The sequence below is a fragment of the Micrasema longulum genome, unplaced genomic scaffold (genome assembly GCF_059751315.1).
Source record: "Micrasema longulum isolate JH-2025_06_02 unplaced genomic scaffold, ASM5975131v1 h1tg001570l, whole genome shotgun sequence".
NCBI classification, from domain to species: domain Eukaryota; kingdom Metazoa; phylum Arthropoda; class Insecta; order Trichoptera; family Brachycentridae; genus Micrasema; species Micrasema longulum.
In genome coordinates, this window is record NW_028278753.1 from 149,197 (window position 1) to 170,121 (window position 20,925).

At 30.2% G+C, this 20,925-nt stretch overlaps 1 long non-coding RNA gene across 3 annotated transcripts in view; it reads right to left on the minus strand.

The window, feature by feature from the left end:
* Positions 1–14,462, minus strand: part of LOC148274817 (uncharacterized) — a 152,613-nt gene extending 138,151 nt beyond the window's left edge. Inside the window, exons 1-2 of one of the 3 annotated variants that reach the window (XR_015824192.1) lie at positions 14,407–14,462; positions 768–948 (exon numbers count right to left, since the gene is read on the minus strand). This is a non-coding gene — a long non-coding RNA (uncharacterized LOC148274817). Of the gene's footprint in view, positions 1–767; positions 949–14,299 lie in introns of all 3 variants that reach the window. The other 2 variants (XR_015824193.1, XR_015824194.1) reach the window with 2 other exon arrangements.
* Positions 14,463–20,925: the final 6,463 nt, after the last annotated feature.

Consider the following 20,925-nt stretch of genomic DNA (forward strand, 5'->3'; position numbering starts at 1 on the left):
GTCCATTGTTTATTAAAGAAGCAAAAATTTATTAACATTTTCTTGTATCCCCACAAACAAGCCATGCCTTTGTGGGATTTTTTTGTTTACTATTTTTCTATTAATATGTATTTCGTTAATATGTAATTATGCATACTCTGTTTTATCATTATGTTTATTGTAAGAAAACAAAAAATATCAAATAAAAAAAAAAAACTGCTTCTCTTACTGCTGTCATTAATTTTGAAGATGTTTTAAAATTGACATAAATGTATTGTCTTTTTTAAAGATTCTTTAAAGATTATTCTCATCGTTTCTTTGAATCCCTAGAATATGTATGAGTACATTTATGTTTTTCCTTTTTAAAAATGTTATTATTATTTCATTTTATTTTTACATCTGAGCATGTTTTTCATTCTTTATTTTAATTCTTAACTTTTTTTTACTTTAATTTTAAAACAACTCTATTTATGTTTTTTTCCCTTCTCGTTTTTGTCCTTTAACTATTAACCTTAAATATAACTACTTTATACTACGGAAACTTCACTGGTCCGTTAGAGTTAAGTTTAACTATGCAAAATATAAACTATGTACCTGAACTGAATGTTTCCTAAATAAATTAAAAAAAAAAAAAAAAACTCCTCCCACACACTCCCTTCATAGTGATTTCTGATTTATTTTTTTCTCTGCGGCAACATGTTTAATTCGCAAAGAGTAAAGCAAAGACTTTTGGTGGAAAGTACGATCAAAGCAATAAAAATACTAGTAATATATTAAATAACACTTACTCATCAACGCTGCTGGACCAGCTGAACATCCTCCGTACTTTTTCTTTCTTCGTTTCGTCATTGTCATTAGCAACCTCTATTTCTGCTTTCACTTTCATATTTAAATAGTCACAGTCAAAATATTATCAAAACACTAAACAATTTTTCACAGAATTATTTACTGTCTTAAATATTCAGAGCACTATTTTTGTATCAGTTAATATATTATAAGGTAACAATCACAGATAAATATAAAAGTATTAAAATAAAAACAAACATTTCAAAAAAACTTTGGTTTTAACCACTTATTTTATATTTTTTCTACCGAACGGTTTCAAAGCTACATAAGCTTTTTCATCAAGGTGTAGAATTCTACCCAATTTTATTTTTTACAGTGATTACTAAATATTGCATTATTGATATTAGAGTAAAAAAACACTTAAGGTACCTAAACAATTTATTTTTTTTCTGATTTCGCTAACCATCTGATAGAAAATATTCACAATATTCACAATTTTAATTTTATTTTTCATTAAGACACTGGATCAAAAGTTTTTCGTGTTGAAAATAAAAAAATAAAATTGGACAACTTGGAAACCTTAGGAATTAAAAAAACGATTCGTAATAAGAAAAAAATAATGAAAAAACAATATTTCATTTAGTCCACTCTTGTCTAGTTTTTATCACTGTAAAAATAAAAAAGGATCGAATTAATTAGTTAAGTATGCATTGATAAAGAAGCTTGTGTAGCTTTGACAGCGTGCTGAATATTAATTTTATAAAAATATTAATTAGCTTGACTATTAAGGAACATATATAAATAGAGTAAACATTAGCGTTCAAAATATGTTTCCTCAACCAGCGGCCATTGGCATATGTTTGATAGAACGGACTTCAGTCGGTTGCGAGCATCTCCCGGCTACTTTTCTTCTCGCGATTACTAAAATGCTTATATGTAGCAATACTTTTTTAAAATAGCAATTTTGATGTTAAAAAATGTTTTATTAATATCACCAGTAGTAAGTTATTTCCTGTCTCTGTCCTGCTCAGTTAGTCGAGCGTATAGTGAAACGAAAAAAAAAGGTGACACGTATGTAGAAAGAAGCGACATAGTGAATAGAACTTACAGTAGACCGATGTAAAAAGTCCGTGTTTTTTACTGTACTACTTGTTTTATTTGTCGAAGTCGACGTGATATGACGTGACAATTTTTGTTTCCTCCGCTGGTCATTCCCTTTCCTTGGGGACGAATTTTTAGCTTGGATTTGTATGGAATGTAATCGGTATAAACTATATATCAATGGCTAGAACAGTGTTTTTCAACCTGTGGGTCGCGAGCAAGGTAAAAATTAAGAGCTTTAGCCTTAGGTCGTACGCTATAACAAAAATACAATAATTTTCGACAGAAGGCTGTGCCTGTTTATTTTTTAACAATTCGTCGAATCATGATTCTATTTTTGGACGCAAATAACCACCGTTAGTTTACAAAGGGTGTGGCTTATGGCACTAATAATTTTAAAGCTTCCCTTACCAGCCCTAAATATTCTTCTTTCTCTTAATCCAAAAGACGTCAATCTTCTGCAAATTAAATTTCATTTTAGCATGCTGTCATCGGCAAAATCTTTAAGACTTATAAATCTCGTTCCTACCATGCACTTGATTTCTTGATAAGTAATAATACAGTCACAATTAGAGACGGTTCTTTAATATGTGCATAAACGCAGTGCAATACTATGTAAAAATATGTGTAAATAAATTAGTAATTGATAACAAAAATTCATGTACACGTATAATACAGAATTCAAATTAAAAAAAATGAAAGAGTTCAACAAAACTTTTGAGATTCATCAATTTCAAAATGCATATTCCTTTAGAACAAATTGACTTCATGTCTTGGTTATTTTTTAAAAATTCACTTACTCTGGAGGATCGCGAGACAATAACAGATTCAACATTTTTATATGAAATCACTGGATCTAAACAATATTAATATGTCGATACGTAGAAGTGGACAAAATATTCCATATTATTGTCACCCCTCTCAAACAAACTCTTTGTCACTCACCTATACGGCGTATACAAAGACTAGGGAATGAGTGTACCTCTCATATCGACATTTTAACTCGATTCCCTGTGAATTCAAATCATCTCTGTATAAATATTTTATGATGTTCTATTCTAACGATTAATTTGCAAAAGCCACTTATACTAACGAACTACTGTTGACTTATTTTGTGTATATAATATACCGACTTTTTTTATATCTTTCTTTTCTACTTATTTTTTTAAAACAATTAATAAATTTATTGCCTAAAAAAGTGTACATATTTCATCATCATCTTCATCATTCCCTTTCCGTACCTAGTGGTGTATAGGGCACTGCATTGGTACACCAATCGCAGCGTATCTTGATCATTGTTGCTACATAATAAACAACTACAACAGTGTAAGTAACTCTCCAAGCGCAAGAGTTAGTCTCTTTTTTGGAGAGTTACAGTGATAACATTTACTAGATGTGTAAAAGTAGATATGTATAGAGTTTTTAAAAAAACATGTACCTACCTTTTATGAAATTTATTAGTAAAAAATAAAAATAATAATTAAGTTTGACAATTTCATATAATTAAAACCGAAGAACAAAAAAAACACGAAAGAAAGATGATCAGTCATACGTTTAAGGTACCAGTCCAAGGACTAAGAAATATTCTAGTGTAAAAACACCCTATTAAATAAATATTTCATATCAACCATGTCGGGAATCAAACCCGAGACCTCTTGCATGGTAGGCAAGCGCGCTTTAAAGTATTAGTTTTTATGTGTATATATTATTCTTGAACTTTTAATTTTCTTGTTATATCCGTGGCTTGGGTCTATAAAGGTCGTAAATCACAACATCACAGGAGTGTAATATTACGGCTATTTTGTGATGTTACAATAAACTGTTTGAATCAGCATACAGAATATTGGCACAAAAAAAAACAAAATCCCAAATTGGCCTTTTAAGACCCAAGACACAGATATATTCATGAGTTTATATTTATTTTTGTATTACTGTAATCATTTTATTGTTAAGGGTACTTAGGTCGTCTAATAAACAAATAAATAAAATAAAAATACAGGGATTCATTGCAAATTATACTTGCCCAACATTATATTCAATACTAGGTTTTAAAGATCTAGCGAGATCGAATCTATCAGTCGTTTTATCATCTCGTCTACGCATGCGCAATCGTCACCTTGCATTTTTTGTTTTGCACAATACTAGATCTGCTTATTGAAATAAACGGGTTTTTGAGATGGATTAAGCTCCCGTGGGTAGTCACGTTGATTTTGGATCAGGATGTCCGAGGTTCGAACCCCGCTTGACCACAACTTGTTTCCCATTTACGTTTATCTATGACAAATAGGTACAAACTTAAAATATTTTGGTGAATCATAAAAAAAGAAAGAATTTCTTTAAAATACAGTGTTTTTAAACATATTTCTATTTTATTTTGTTAACTTTTTTGAAACTAAAACAAAATATTTGGCACATTCCATTTTATTGATTTGTTAGAATCTACGAATCTACAAAAGTTATATAAATAAATACAATATAATAAATAATGCGTTTGTAAATGAACTAAATCAATTACTTTTACGACCACATACCTACGCAGTCTACACACGCATCTTTGGTCGGTTTTAGGTAATAAAGTTTTTGAAGCGTCTGTCTCGTCGAATTGACTACAATAATTTCAAGGTTTAAGGTTCAACACCTGTTAAACCAGTTTTCTCACATTTTAATACCTGTGTTGAAGAAATAATTTTAAGTAAAAATAGCCATTTTGCCTCAGCCAGCGATGCTTGAGTCAGTTTTCCTGCTTTTCAAGCGTAGCTATTTCGTGTCTAGAATTTATTGGTGAATGGAATCAAACGAATTTCTAGGTTTACCCAATTAAGGCCAGCTGTACCACAAAAAGTAGAGTTTAAAAAATAAAGCACAATAAAAAAAAAGAATCACAAAAAGTTTATTTTAAAATAAAAATTGCGTCACAAAAAAAAATGTTGAAAAAATATTGCGCAGTTTGTCAAATTGTTGAGTCATTAAATTTTGATCTATGTACAGGCAGACAAAAAAAAAGTTACGTGTGGAATAGAACAAGAATCCTAGACGAGCGTTTTTAACTCGATAAAACGTTTAAAATTAAATAATTAAATAATTCTCTGGTTAAAATTCTGAAAAAAGAAATCGATTGCAGAAATCCGCTACATAGTGTAGTGGTTAGCATGCTTAAAATCCAGGATTCAATTCCTAAGAGGATCGACACAAAATATATTACAAAATATATTACAAAATAAAATATACAAAATATATACAAAATATTAAGTTGATATTTAAACTGTCCGCTTCGTGGTCAAATTTTCAGCCGTTTGCCTACCACGCAAGAGGTCTTGGGTTCGATTCCTGACATGGTTGACATTAATCTTAAATTCGTGATTAAAATACACTGCGGTTGGTAGGTATAGGTAAAATTAATTATGAAGTTACGTAGCTGTTTTCAAATTTGTTGTCTACTACCTAGTTTAGGGAGGTAAAGTTCTTCTCTTCAACAGGTATTCACAAAACGAATAAATAAATTGCATGTATTATAATCAAATTACTAAGCTCGAATGAAAACATAATTATTTTATATTAAATATTAAAACGTCATTAGAGTAATTAGCAAGCGAAAATCAATAAAGGTCGTTCTATTTTAAGGTTTGACTCCTGATATTGTTAAAACGATTATATATTTTTTCAAAGGCCTTTAAAATGGTATACAAACTTTATCATAAAAAAGAAATACAAAACACTTGTGCACATAAACAAAATTTACGAAATAATTCAGTAGTAAACGTAGACAAAAAAAATAAAGAATTTAAACCCACAACTTTAGCATACAAAATAAGAGAAGACAAATATAAAGTTTTGCAGCGACAGAAAGAGTAAGTATGAGTTGTTCGAGAAAACTAATAAAATATTTACAGCGCCCTTGAGGTGATTTTTACAAAAATGACGCTATATAAGCATATCCAAATATATATTTTTTTCCTATTTCTTATATTTCTTACTAAAGTATTGAGTGAGTTTCTAGAATACATACCTCAATAATCATTTCAATTATGCTTTTATATATATATATATATTCTTTTTCTGTTGATTTAAATGATATTATTATTTTGTTTTTTTTTAATACTACTATATTTTACTATTATTTTGTTGATTTTAATGATACCACTATTTTGTAAATTTGATTATGTGTGATTCTTAATATGTATAATTTATATTTCAAAAATTATTTCTGATTATCTTTTTTGCATTGTATTCTTTGGAATTTGATTATTTATTACATTTACCTTTTTTTTCTAGATGGTTATTCTATGTCATAATAATTTGATCTATTTAATTTTACTATGTATTTTTATTGTTATTTATTGTGGCTTGACACGGACATAGCCTAAAAAGCCTCAATAAGTTCATAAATATTTAATTTTGTAATTTTGAATGAATAAATAAATAAATAAAAAAACAAATAAAGAAAGAAGAAATAAATTTTTAAAAAAATATGATCCTGATATTACCGACAGCGTCAGTACATAAAGGACCATGTGTTACAGTGGATCACTTTTTTAAAAATCTTCGTAGCTGTGAAGTTTATCGCGAAATTCTGGAATCTCTGATAAAATCTAAAGAGACATTTACAGCCTTCAAAGCAATGGTTTCGGTTTGCCATTTTATAGCTTTTTTAATGAGATTAATTTCTTATTGGTTAATGGCAATCAACTTGGCGAGAAGTGGGCTACAGTAGATCAACCTAAAATTACTGAAAGTAGGTAACTGTTTTTTATTCGTACTTTATGTCAATTTTATATTAGGAACTTCAGCCCCAGGGGAGATTGGATACATTTTTTTTTCTTGCACTTAATTGTACGGCAAAGTTTTTTTGTTTGTTTGTTTTAAAATTGTTTTTTTTTGTTTTGTTTGTTTTAAAGTTTAAAAATTGTATGGCAAAGTTGGTTGCATTTAATTGTACGGCAAAGTTTCCTGAAAATGGACGAATTAAAAATAATAATATTTCAGTAAAAATAAACTAGTTTTAACGACGTCACTGGTTCATTTGAATCAACCAATGAAAAGAGAGTTATGGAAGATTTCCGGTTTGCTTGCCGTTAATAGACCAATGGCAGAATCGGGTTGTGGTCCTGTAGCTAGTGTCTCGGACTCACGGACCAAAGGTCTGTGGTTCGAATCCCACTCTACCCCAACATGATTCCCATTTTCTAATAGTGAGTTATTTAAAACTCGTTGAAAATGGCCCTCAAAATGAAATATTTGGGTAAATCATAAGAACGAATTAAAAAGTATTAAAATATATATATTTAAAAAAATACCCAAAACTAAATCACCAATACACATACATTGGTGATTTAGTATCACCAATACACATTAAGATACACAGTTAAAAGAGTCAGAGTCTAAAACTAGTCTATCACTAGGCATTATCAACAACACAAATACTTCTTTTAAAAAAAAAAGAATTGTTCGAGAATAACGGAAGAGAACCTCTGACGTCACACATGGATTTGTTTTAGAAGCACAAAACTTCGAAAAATCATAGCTCCAAAAATATGATTGTAAGAAAAAATTGCTTTAGTTAATTAGTTTGAAAATTTGCCTTATAGTCTTCTAACAAATAGATTTTTTTTTTAAAACACTGAACTTCTTCATTCTACCGTGCTTGGAGGATCAAAAATCATCTTTTCTATTTCGAGTTTATTTGAGGTATCGTTTGCAATAGTGGATTTCCTTTTCAGTCTTAATGCTCTTCCCTCGTTTCTTGAACCGGCCTTTGGTAATCCACGATACTGGAAACGATGGCGCATGTAGAAAAAAAATTGACCGTTACCCAAGAAGAAACAATTTACTTTAACCCACTGACAGTTTTCGTAAGTATAAAAAAATATAGAGCTTTTCTCCAAGCAAACTAAAATAGTGATCCTTAATATTTAACAGTGACCAATGAAGGAAGAAAACAAACTGTTCAAATTTTCAACCCGATTAAAAGAAATAGTTTTTTAAATACACGCAAAATAAACTATTTTCTTTAAACATATTGAGTGAAGCATCGCAAAATGTCCTTCAGCTCTAACGTAGTGAATGCGACCAGTGTGAATGTATAAAAAAGTGTAAAATTAACAAAAGTGCGTGTGTTTACGCGCAATACACACACGATTCACTGTAACCCTTGATCCACTATTACCCATGTTCCCCTATTGCTTTACGTTCCGTTTCCAAAACCAACCTGTAGCTCAATCATAGATAACTATCAACGTGCTTAAAAACATGCTAAGCATTTAAGAGATCGCAATGCACAATAATGAACAAGCTTAAGTTACCGCAGACATGAATAAGTGAACGCGTGTGTAATCTCTAAGTCAACACTCGTGTCGGTCTGTTTTTTGTTTTCCTCGTAAATAAATTCAATGCACTGGCGAAAAATCCGCGTTTACCATAAAAAAATATACAATATATAGAATTTGCCAAATAGTAAGGAGTATCTAATACAAAAAAGTGGAATTTTAAATATAATCACTATGGCGGATGTTTTTCTTGACATTTGGCTTGCCAACCGCCGCGCGCCGGCTAAATGCAATAAATAGCACGATAAATAATAAATAAATAAACAAAAATAGCAGTTTTAGAATATTTTCCATAAATATGGAAAATATTGTAATATTGTAAATAGTGTAAATACACCGGTGAAATTAAAATATGTGATTGCGCAGCAGGATTATATTATGACCCGAAACGTAAATATTTTTACATTTAATATTAGGTGTACACGGATGTTCCATTGTGATAGCGAATACGATAAACAACCATGGTGAGAAATTGTTATCTAGTTGCTTATTAGCACGTCGATAGTTATTTGTGATTGAGCTACTGGGCAGGTTTCCATAACATCCAGAGACCGACATCTTTCGCATCAGTATAACTATATTGAAGAGGCAAATACTCTTGCTATTCGAGAGTAGTATGTCTTCATAATATCCAGCCATTGCTCGAGGGTTCCTCGTCTGAAATGTAGTCCCAATTTAACGTCATATTATGTTTTTTTGTCCAATAAAGAAATGTTTGAATTATAATATTGAAATATTTGAATAAATGATCAGCCGACTGGAAAAACATATTTATTAAGTGGAACAAAACGCCTGATTTTAAAACGAAAACATTATACCACAATATTAAAATGCTAGCAATAAAATACAAATAATGCTTATAAAAATTCACATATAATTTAGAATCTACGTACTATAAAACAAAAGAAAGTGGTCGATCTATGATTTAACTCACGAATCATTACATACACTGTTCCTGAATAAAAATTTTAAGACGCCTAATCAGACAACCAAAAAAATATTCAAAAGAAATACCTACGAAATAATTTTTAGAGGTAGCTAGCTTTAAAATTGTCATCATAATTTCACCAATCTGATGTTTTACGTATAAAATAGTGAGAAAAGATTGGCACTTAGTAAAACAAATAAATATTTCTATCGACTTAAACAACAATACGGATATAACGCGGATTTTTTCTACATTTGGATACTAATTTAGGTACCGATATCTCTTATCATTTTGCTTTGTCTAGATGTCGCGTCGTGTGAAATGGCCACAGTGTCACACTCGAAAATTGCATTTTGCACGTAATCACTTCTGCGATAGTACTGAAAATCCGTTTCTACACTAGACGGATAGTTTTGATATCAATATTTCTGCATTTTCACGTAGTCTAGATGCACATAGTTCTAGGTTTTACATTATACAATAAGACTTTCGCTTTTGAAGTTGTAATGGAGGCGCTACGTGTCGAGAATTAATTTTTCTAACGGGCTGATAAAACAAGGGTCCCGAGTAAAACGCGCGGAAGAATTCTTCGATCATTTTAAAGAGACAGCATTATAGTGTGGTAATTTTTCAGTGGGTTCTGAAGAGACTTTCATTTTCGTTGTCTAAAGTCAAGATCAAACTGCTTCCGAAGAAATGTGGTTGAACTTGGAGCGCATTGTGGGAAAAATGATAACTTTTGATTGTTTTTTAAGTGAAAACTTCTTTAGGCGCACCGCGCAAACACACTTTTTGAAGAGAAAAGATTTTTTAGAAACGCTCATTTGGCTTTACTCGGAAGAAGCTAGAAAAAAGACATTTACCGCTAGTTATTTTTTTATGGCCGTAAATACATTTGATCCGTATGGACTTCATTGGCTTGAAAAAAATATTTACTGAGTGGGATTAAATTGATTGGACATGATTAATTCATTGAAAATATTACACAACCCTTATTTTTATTAATTTTGTTATTTTCAAACTAGTTTCTAAAGCCCCTTTTTTGGTTTCAAAATTTTCACCATAATAATGAAAATAATTGTCTTATTTATAAAGCGCCATTTTTGTGAAAAATTACCTCAAGGGCGCTTTACAATTCTGTACTTAAACTTACATTCTAACTAAGCTAAAGTGACATATTATATTTTCTGATTTAAAATTGAGGGTATGATATACAAAATTATAAATTACATCTTGTATGTAATCTATAGATAATAAAATATTTATTTTATTTCATTTCATTTCATTTCATTTCATTTCATTTCATTTCATTTCATTTCATTTCATTTCATTTTATTTTATTTTATCTTATTTTATTTTATTTTATTTTATAATTTTTTTAATTTTATTTTTAAGAGCACTGTGAGAGGGTTGGGGATGATGAAAAAAGTGGAAGAGAGAGATTCTTATAATATAGTTGTCAAATTCGAAATTTACTTACGATAATAATTTAAACATTTTAAAAGGTAGGTATAACAATTAGTTACACCCTCACTTACTGTTTCAAAAAGTTTTTATTTGAACTCACAAAATTTAGTATTCAAAATATCTAAATTAGGGCCAAGGTAAGTCTAACAATTGTATTTCTAGTTGTCTATAACTGTTCCACAATATTTTTATTTTTTAAAAATATATCCGACAGAACCTATGAAACAGCTATAGATACTAGCGAGAAGCTCCGATTGGAATTAATAGAGACAAGGCTAGGAAATAATCAATTAAAATAATATTTTCTTAACAATATTTTGAGTTTGTATAAATTTTTGTCGACAAGTACTGGATTCAACTCCCTGGAGCTGAACTTCACAAACATCAACATATGAAAGAATTAAAGGAATATAGATGTTCAAATATGGGTTGAATGGTGAATGTTACATGGTGTGTAAAGTAGCCACTTAAACCAGCCATTGACAGGTCATAAGCCCCGTAGATGCCTAGACTTCTATATTACCTTCTCTTAAATGTTCTACATCTCTGTTGTAATGTGTGAATATTTTCCTTATATTTTGCGTAGTTCAGAAATATTAGATTTTTGTATGATTTACCTAAATATTCCAATTTTTGAGCAATTTTTTGTACTATTGAAGTAAACAACTCGATGTTCAATAAGAATCAAGTTGTGGTAGAGCATGGTTTGAACCTTAAACCTTTGATCCGTAAGTCCACGACACTACAATAAGATCAGTTATAACCCCAAAAATGTCGAGAATTGGAAGAAATCTTATTTTGTTTAAAAAAAATCATATAGTACCTACCTTTAACAAAACTTAAAAATAAATAAAAAACAGAACAAACTTATGCCTTAAGTAGTACCCTAGGACCCCTATTTATTTATTTATTCATATAAAGATACGTTTTGCAAAAAAAGTATCGCTAACTGTATTATAATGGGAAATTAATAAAGATATCTTAAATTGTCTACAAAGTAAAATCAAATTACTTTTTTGATTTTTATTAAAAATATGCTGAATTACATCGCACCCCCCGCAGTATACTGTGATATGTCTAAATTGATGATTTTAATTTTGCAGAAGAGTAAATACAAAGTTTTTGTAGTTTGTAAATGCTTAAAATTTAATGTGTACTGACATTATAAAGCTCCGTATTTAATTTTTTTTGCTTATACTGCCGTCATAAGAAAGAAGGACAAAACAAAAAACGGAGAAAATAAATATTTTGTAACTCGGAGATTGAAAAATTCGCTGTGTGAAAAATACTAAAAAAATTAAGTATATTAGTATGCGACAGTATATATTATGGTTTGCCCTAACGTAATATATATTAACATAATATTTTTTACGTTATATATTTAAAAATGAACCTTTTCATCTTGTTATTAGTATAAAAAAATACAAGAAAATATGTTTTACTTCAATGAAAAAATGTTTCTAGCTTGAAACGCCTTTTTTATTTAGTAATTAAGTAAACGTCTTTCTTTTTAAGTGTTGATATGTCAATTGATTCTACTTAACTAAATAAAACAGACGTTACTGGCCATTTACTGTTTTTCAAACGAGTAGCACCGACTTTATAATCAATAAACTTCGAAATTACCAGCAGATCTTAAATTTAATTGAAAACAAGTAGGCACATTCATTTTAGATGTTTTTAAAAACAGAATAGAAGAAAAAATAAGTATTTAAATCAGTCTTTAATAATAATATTAGTCAGAACAGCCTTTTATGTTTAGTAATCTTCAAGACTTTTTGCAGTTTAGTCTCATTTATTAGTGAAAATAATAGGGTTGTGGCTATTTATAGGAAGATAGATTTATTTTTAGTGGATGCGTATTTTTTTTCTTTTCCGAATATGAATTTAACTAATTTTCGAAAAAAAAAAATGTGCCATTCTTTCTTATGACGGCAGTATAGTACGATAACAATGAAGTTCAGTACAACGGAAAATTAAGTAGATTTTTTTTTCATTAAAAACACTTTGTTATATAAATTAATTTTAAAGAGTTTTTTTAATTTTTTAATTTATTTGTTAATAGACTATTAAAATAAGCCAATTTTTTTTCCAATTTTTATAAATCGTATTATCAGCGCTACGATTTCTTAGAGATTTGTGTTTCTGAAATAACTCTAAGTTTTAACTAGCTATTAAAAAACTGTGTTAAATAAATCCTTTGCGCGCGGTTATGTAACATCGTGTTGCCAAAAGAAAAATACGGAATATTCTAAAGTTCAGACATTTGAAAATGGAAAAAAAAAACATGGAGACGATTAATTAATTAATTCCTTCGCTATAATTTATAAAATAAACATACGATTTAGCCCTGTTTTAACTAAATAAATTAAAATCATAAATACGCCGGTCACCTTACATGCATGCGTCCCCCATCACTGTCAATAACCGACAGAATATGTTTTACTTTTTGTCCATAATGTTATTTGTACATTGGCGGGCTTATTGCCAAATGGCAATTTCTTCCAACCAACCAATAAAATTATGGTTTTATTTTTATAATTCAAGGCACAGAACATATTAGGACTATGAGCGTTAGGACTATGAAGTACATTGAACAGAAGTGAGATGGAGTGATAGTCTCTCCGCTGTCTAATTTTGAGCCATTTCAGTTGCCTACGATAATCAGAAATGTAGTCATATTTTCTAAGACCAAAAATATACCTTATGCATGTATTCTGAAGTCGTTCAAGTTTATCGAGTTGCTCACAGCTTAAATCAGTCATGGAAACATAAGCGTAATCTAGAATGGGTAGTTGTAATGCTAGTACAAGGGTGCATTTAGTACTAATGGGTAAGAATTTTTGCAACCTTCTAAGTGAGTGTAGACTGAAAAATATTTTGCGGCTTAATTCATTAGTATAAGCTCGCCAGCAGAGATTCTCATCCATTTGTACCCGCAAACATAATTTGTGTTTAGATGGTTCTGCAGTGCAGATGAGGAAACATCTGTACACATTTTATGTGAATGTGATGCTTGACATCATAAAAAAAGCTTCATCCTCGAGGTTAAACCTGAGGATGTTAAAGAGGTCGTCCCCTACCTAATAGCCAGATACTTTACGGATCTGGGCTTGGAGGAGGAGATTTAGCAAAATGTAAACTCTCGCCTTCCACACAGCAGCCAGGCTCTTTATAGACCTGTGCTTGGAGGGCGAGAACTATTCACAGGGACCCGTCACAAAAGATCTTTACAGGTCGCAGTGACGCCAGGAGCTTAAATAGCACTGACCCTCACCTCTAAGAATAAGGATTAAGTTTTATTAAAAAAAAATAGGTGTGATCTATGGAAAAATACGGTGTTTGTTGAGAGGCGGGGATGATTTTAATATTCATAAATATTCATGCATTGTTGAATATTAGTTAAAATTGTTATTTTTTAATAAATAGTTGTGTTTATCCTTAGCACACTTATCCAACGCTTTATAGTCAGAAAAATATGATCATTTAGTATAGGATGTTTTCGATTTGAAGGTTATTTAGCAGAATTACTGCGCTTAAATAAATAGCAAAGACAAACACGAGGAGACATTTCAATATAGAATGATCCAATCTTGGAAATAACGAAGTATGAAACAACCTTGAGCCAAACAGGATAATATTTTGTCAAAAATACTATTTGAATAAAATTGTTATAAAGATTTAATTTTGTATCACTTAAGTATTTGGCACCCACAAGTAAAGTGATCTTGGCAAACCGGTTGTCAGGGAAACTAGTTAACTCGATTATTTGATTATAAATTGTATATTGTTTGAATACCGAAGACTCCACAAAGAAAATACCTCGAGAGATATCGATTCGTCAAGTCGGACGGGCGCGCGACCGCGGATAAGGACGGACACAGACTGAGGTGAAAAACGTGAGAGAAGAAAGGAAGAGGTTCTGGTAGTATCAACAACACTGGGTACTCCCTCCGACAAGTATCGCAATGCCTGGACCTGTACACTGTTGGACTGCCCGCCCGTGTTATGACGTGCACTCTTACTCTCGTACAAGGCAGGTCACAAAAATCCACTTCATTATCATCATTCTCTTTTCCGCGCGAAGTGGTGCATAGGGCAGTGCATTGGTAAACATTTTTTGGCTGGAAAATATTTTTTTTTCACTATTTGTTTTACATTACTATTAGTCATAGAATTAAAAATAGTTCAGAAACCGCATACGGGCATCAAACAGAAGGCGACTAAACTACTCATAAATGAGTAATTTTACGTTTGGACCCATTAGTTTCTTTGTAGACCCCGCTCAGTACGCAACTCCTGATTTATATTCAATTATGCCGAGTTATGTCATTTTAAAGTGTAGAAATACTGCTAGGATCTTAAAAAAACAGGATGGGATCACATTTCATGTGTAATTAGTAAATGAATGTGAAGGTAGCAAATACATTACTGAAAAATTGAATAATTTTTCCATCTGTCAGATTGTCGAAGAAATCAAAATGGATATTTCGTAAGTGTTGCCAGGGTAGTAAATGTTTTTACCCTACTTTGCTCATCTAATAAAAGAACTAATAAAAATTGGACCTCGGATTAAACAACTCTGTGGTAGACATTTGACCGACATTATATTTAAAACATCAAATATTATTTAACATGATAAAAAAATCCGTTTTATGTAAAATAAAATTTGTTATATTTTTTCCCATCGTGCAACATTACGCGGCGACATGACGAATGCGCGCGGCGAAAGCGGGGCATAGTGGGGGAATGAGTGTTGGACACAGTCCGATGTATTCAAATATGATTCTACGCTCTTTCTGGAATAGTCTTAATTCTATGCTATTAGTATTTAAAAATGATTTTAATAATTATTATAAAATTTAAAGTTTTGTTCAATGATATTTAATTTTTCATAACTGCCTCCGTGGTGTAGTGGTCAAGGCACTTAACTTACACACGAAAGGTTCCGGGTTCAATTCCCGGTGAGAACAAAAACATTTAATTGTGATTTTTCTCAAGCCTGGGTGTTCTGCGATGTAATTCATCACTGTAATTGGGTCTCCTGGCCTGTTGTGGAGCAAAAATAAAATCAAATAATTTATATATTTTCAGTTCTGCACTAAATTATTATTGATGTATACCTATATGTTTTTATTTAGCATGAAAATTTGATAGTATTTTTATTGAATTAATTGTTTATTTTTAATGATCAGTCTTACGCTTTTTTTTTATATATATGGGAGTTGCTTTATTATTTACCTTGCTTATAATATACAAGATATTTCAAAAGTGGATTTTTCTGCAATTAAATATCTTAAAATTTATCTAAACTATTGGGATCAGGAGGGATATATTAATGTGGGCTAATCAGGAACTTCTCAGCATTTGCTCACGTGGAGAGGAAACCACTTAAAACTCTTCAGGAGAAGCTGGCCTGTTAGCAGTAGTCAACAGGCCTTCCGTTCCACTAGAGGAGTGTTCGGCATTTTGTTCCCTACTTTGGTTTATTTTACCAATTTCCTGCGCTATATTTATCATGTAGTCTTACGCTTCAGGTACCAGTCTAGGGACTATGAAATATTCTAGTGTGAAAACACCGTTTTAAATTAATATTTAATCAACCATGTCGGGAATCGAACCTGAGACCTCTTCCATGGTAGACAAACGTGCTGACCCACCGCGAGGCCGACAAAAAGACGAAGAGAAGTGTACAAGTTTGGTTGTTGTCTAAGGGAAGAGACCATTGCAAGAGACTGCTGCGAGATATTGTATAGATTTATGGACAGGGTGTTATTTAAACCCTGTCACATCCAAAACCACGATGATCAGTATGGGAAAGAAGACATTAGCATATTTAAAAAAATATTTAGAACAAAGTTTTTTTTTAAATAAAACAAATAGTTGCTTAATTCTACAGGGGAGAAATAAGGGGAGCGCGGCAGCAACAGACTTTCCTTTCCCCCTTTTTTAAATGTTTTTTTTTTTAATTTTCGTTCTAAAAAAATAATTTTAAAGTGGATTGCCACACATATTGATGTCTTCTTGCTCACACTGATCATTGTAGTTTCGGATGTGACAGGGTTCAAAGAACATCTCGTATATTACTAAGCGTGTTTTCCAGATGTTTATTAAAATATATTTTTATGTAATATTTTTTATTTTTAGTACTGTTTAATAATATGCATGTTTCCACGTTCCATTATGTTGTATCCCAACTCAACATAGGGCTCTTGGCCTTATATAGTTAGGGATATGTTATTGTTTTTTTTATAATATACTCGCATGTTTTTGTATAAATAAATAAAATAATAAACGACCTTTTTGTTTTTGTGTGAATATTTTTTTTATAATTTAGAATGTACGTATTTTTTTATTATTATTATTAATCGTTGTAATTTAGAATATCTGATAAATAAGTTTAGTATTATATTAAATTTAAAGATCACACATTTCAGCTCAACACGGGTTTTTACCTAAAAAACTGAAATGTGTCCAACCCAATGTAACTGAATTTTTGTATTTGAACAAATTTTTTTTTTTATTTTTTTTTTTTATTTTTTTTTTTTTTAATTTGTTGGGGATATCAACAGTAATATATGTAACAAAAATACAACAAATAAAATATACAGAGAATAAAACCAATGACAGATATCCACAGAAATACATTAAATACACGTACAATACATACTAGTGTGTTTGTGTGAATGTAAGTGAGTGAGAGGGTGGGTGAGTGGGTGTTATATTGGAATGAGAGTGGACATGTGTGTAAATATTGCACAAGTGTCAAGTGTCGAAAATACAAATACATATATTAAAAATATTAAGAATTAGAGATAAAATATAATAAAATAAAATAAAATAAGATAAGATAAAATAAGACTTTATTATTGAAACTAAGTATAAGACAAAAAAGTATGTTTTAAGACGCGCATTTTAAATGTTATTTTTTTACAATCAAATGGATCAATAAGGGGAAAGTTCAAATTATATTCACTAACAAAACGTATAAGTGGAGAGTTCTGGGCATAGTAATAAATATAAATAAATAATGGCTAAAAACTACTGTAATATTGCGATTAACGACATTGGCCTTTTTAGATCCAAGCCACAGAAATATTGGAGTTTAAACATCCTTCAAAATCAACATTTCATTTGCAACCTGACAGGAATCGAACCCAAGCCTTAAGCATGGTTAACTAAAACGTCAAACATTACAGTAAATTCCACTTATCTAACCTAATAAAGTTGGTTACAAAAAAGTATCATTACAATAGATATGACGTTTAGATGTATACATTTGTTGTTAAAAAAGCCTCCCGCCGTTTTATCTTAGAGGTAGGCAGAGAGGATAGAATGACATCACTCTGTCTTTGCATACATACCTCGGTTTCCCTACTTTCATGCATTTTCTCAAGCACGCACGCTGATAAATATTTATTAGAAATCTGTAATTCGTTTGAATTTTAAAAAAATGTAATTATATTTTGTATCTTTACAAAAGTGATTCTAAGAAATATTGATGTTAATCCGACTTGAAATTCAATTTAAACTTTTTATTAAAACATTCATTTTGTAAAGATTTATTTAAATTACCAGATCAGACTGAGAAGTTCGAGTATAGCGAATTGTAAGTACTTTACTAATATGTAAAAATAGGTTGTTTTGATAAAAAGTTTTACTTCAATTTCAAGTCATATTTATTTATTTATTTTGTTCATTAACGCCTAAAAGGCATTTACAAAAAATAAAAATGAAATACATGCTAACATACTAAATAATAAACACAGAATAACAGAAAAATATGTGAAATTAGTTAAAAAGGAAATAATAAAAAGTTTTACAAAGTAAAAAAAAAAAACAATAATAACAAAGGTATGCAAGAAAAAACAGTAAGCATATAAACAAAAAATGCAAATATTTAAGCTTATGAAATAAATTCTGTAAAGCAAACAATAAATAAAGTGTTACGGTAAGCAAGAAAGACATTTTTAAGTTAAATTAATAAACAAGCAAGCATATATTATCACGAAAAAATAAGAAATAAAAATATGTATCTATGAAATGCGTACTTACCAATACTACAATGCAATTTGATATAAAAGCAAAAAATAAAAAAAACAAGTATAAGGTAATAAAAATAAACAAGTAAGTATTTTTTAAATTTATGGAATTGAATTGTCAATAATAGTTTGACGAGCAGCTACAAATAAACTTGATATTGTGGACTTATAAGATAGTAAAGAATTGGACAGAATTTCTGCAGCCGTTCCATAAGTGTTACCTAACCTATGCAGTCTCGGTATCAATGAATTGTTTTGTTGGTTGGAAGAAGTACTGGAGCAATGAAACAATAAAGTACTCCTAGTGTTGACAGCAGGTACTCTAAAATTAATCAATTCAAGTATTTTTGGTGCGTCAAAAAGAGAGTTTACAAATATATATATATTAAAATGAATTGCATTAATCACAGTATGTATTATGCAGGTACATAAAATAATAAAATGACTAATCGGTAAAAAAAGTTTAACACATTCTAACAATAAGATTTAAATGACTTTCAAATTTTTCGTCTTGTACTTTTAATTTACTGTCCTTTCTTACAGGCGTCAATTTACGAAGAAAGTAAGAAGCCCGGAATAAGAAAATGAACGCAGAAAAAAATCAGTTGCAATATCAGATGGGCCTGCATTTCTTGTATTTTAGAGAAATAATAAATTTAGTTAGTTAGTTAGTTATAATAATTTATAGATTTTATAACGCTTTACAAGCTGTACCTGCAGCTCAGCTTAGCATACCGTACTAACTTCCTATCACACCGGAGCTCATTAGTCAACGGGCCAAACCTGTCTTAGCAACTTATAATGCACTTTGAGATAGTAAAATGCATCTTTGAGTAAAGCCCACATTAAACGGATCAGATTTTGAAATAGAAAATATTGTAGGTAGGTGCCAATGCTGTAATACACATATCGGTTGAAATTTTGTATGCGAATGTTTAATTTTAGAACACGTGATAATTTTGATGCAGTTTTTCAGTCGGGTTCTGCGCGCGCATACAAATACTAGGCAAAAAAAAATAAAAATAGCCGCCATTATATTTTTTAGACAATAGATTCTCATACGATTCCATTAAATTAATCACTAAGCAATTCATGCTGATTGAGAATAATTACCCAGTATACAATACTGGTATACCAATCACTTAAATAAAAAAATAAAAAAAAACATTTAAAGTTTTTTAATGTTTTTTTGGCTCAATTCTATTGCGCCTATTACTGCCTAATTTTAAAAGATCAAAGTTAATCCAATAAATTTATAAAATTTGCCAGAAGATTTCTCGACAGATAAATATTAAAATATTAATTGAGAACCTCCTTGAGGTTCCTTTTTCTAATGGGTAATATACCTAGAAGTATTGACATTTACATAGCTTAAGACTTGTCATTGACTGGTTTGTGTGATTTAGAGTTGAAATGAAAAAAATCTAATGAATTTACTATTCGAATAATACGTAGTTGAATTTATTTATTTATTAACGGACATTGTTCGTGTATACAGTTTATAGATTTTAAATATAACAATAGTTAAAAACATTTTTAAAAAAAGAAAAGAGGCATTGACAAACGTAAAGGACACCAAGACAAGATCTGGACTATTTATTTAGTTTGGTAATGTATCCAAAATAAAACAAATTTATTGGATTATAATTCTACTTTATTTTTTATAAAATATACAAAGGGTATATTGTGACGCGTTTCGTCTTGTTAGGACATTTTAAAACAAACTAGAGTTTGTTTGAAAATGAAACTGAAAATAAAACATAATTCAATCAATTCAATTCAATAATAGTATAATGTTTGTGATATTTAATAATTAATCAGTTTAAACTATTGTAAGCACTATGCAGTTGCTGAGATATTAATATCATACTTACTTTTAACGAGCTCTTGACAAGACGGTTTTGTCGAGTGACAGTGCAACAAAAACTCATTTTTTTTGTTTTTTCCTCAATGCCATATCAATAGTTTATCCTTTTAACTGAGTATTAACACTTCGACAATATTAAAAGTTTTCAAATCGCCGAAAAAACGTCCAATGATAAATGCGATATTAAAAATGACATGAAACCCACGGACAAAAACGGTGAAATATATCATTTTTCTATGACTTTGATAGTATTGCCAATCTGAATGTTGTTTGGAATTAACCACTTTTTTGGATATTTGTCATGCACTAATTTAATTTGGCGGCCTCCGTGGTGTAGTGGTTAAGACATTTGGCTCACACATGGAAGGTTCTGGGTTCGATTTCTGGTGAGAACACAAAAATTAAATGTGATTTTCTTAAGGTTGGGCGTAC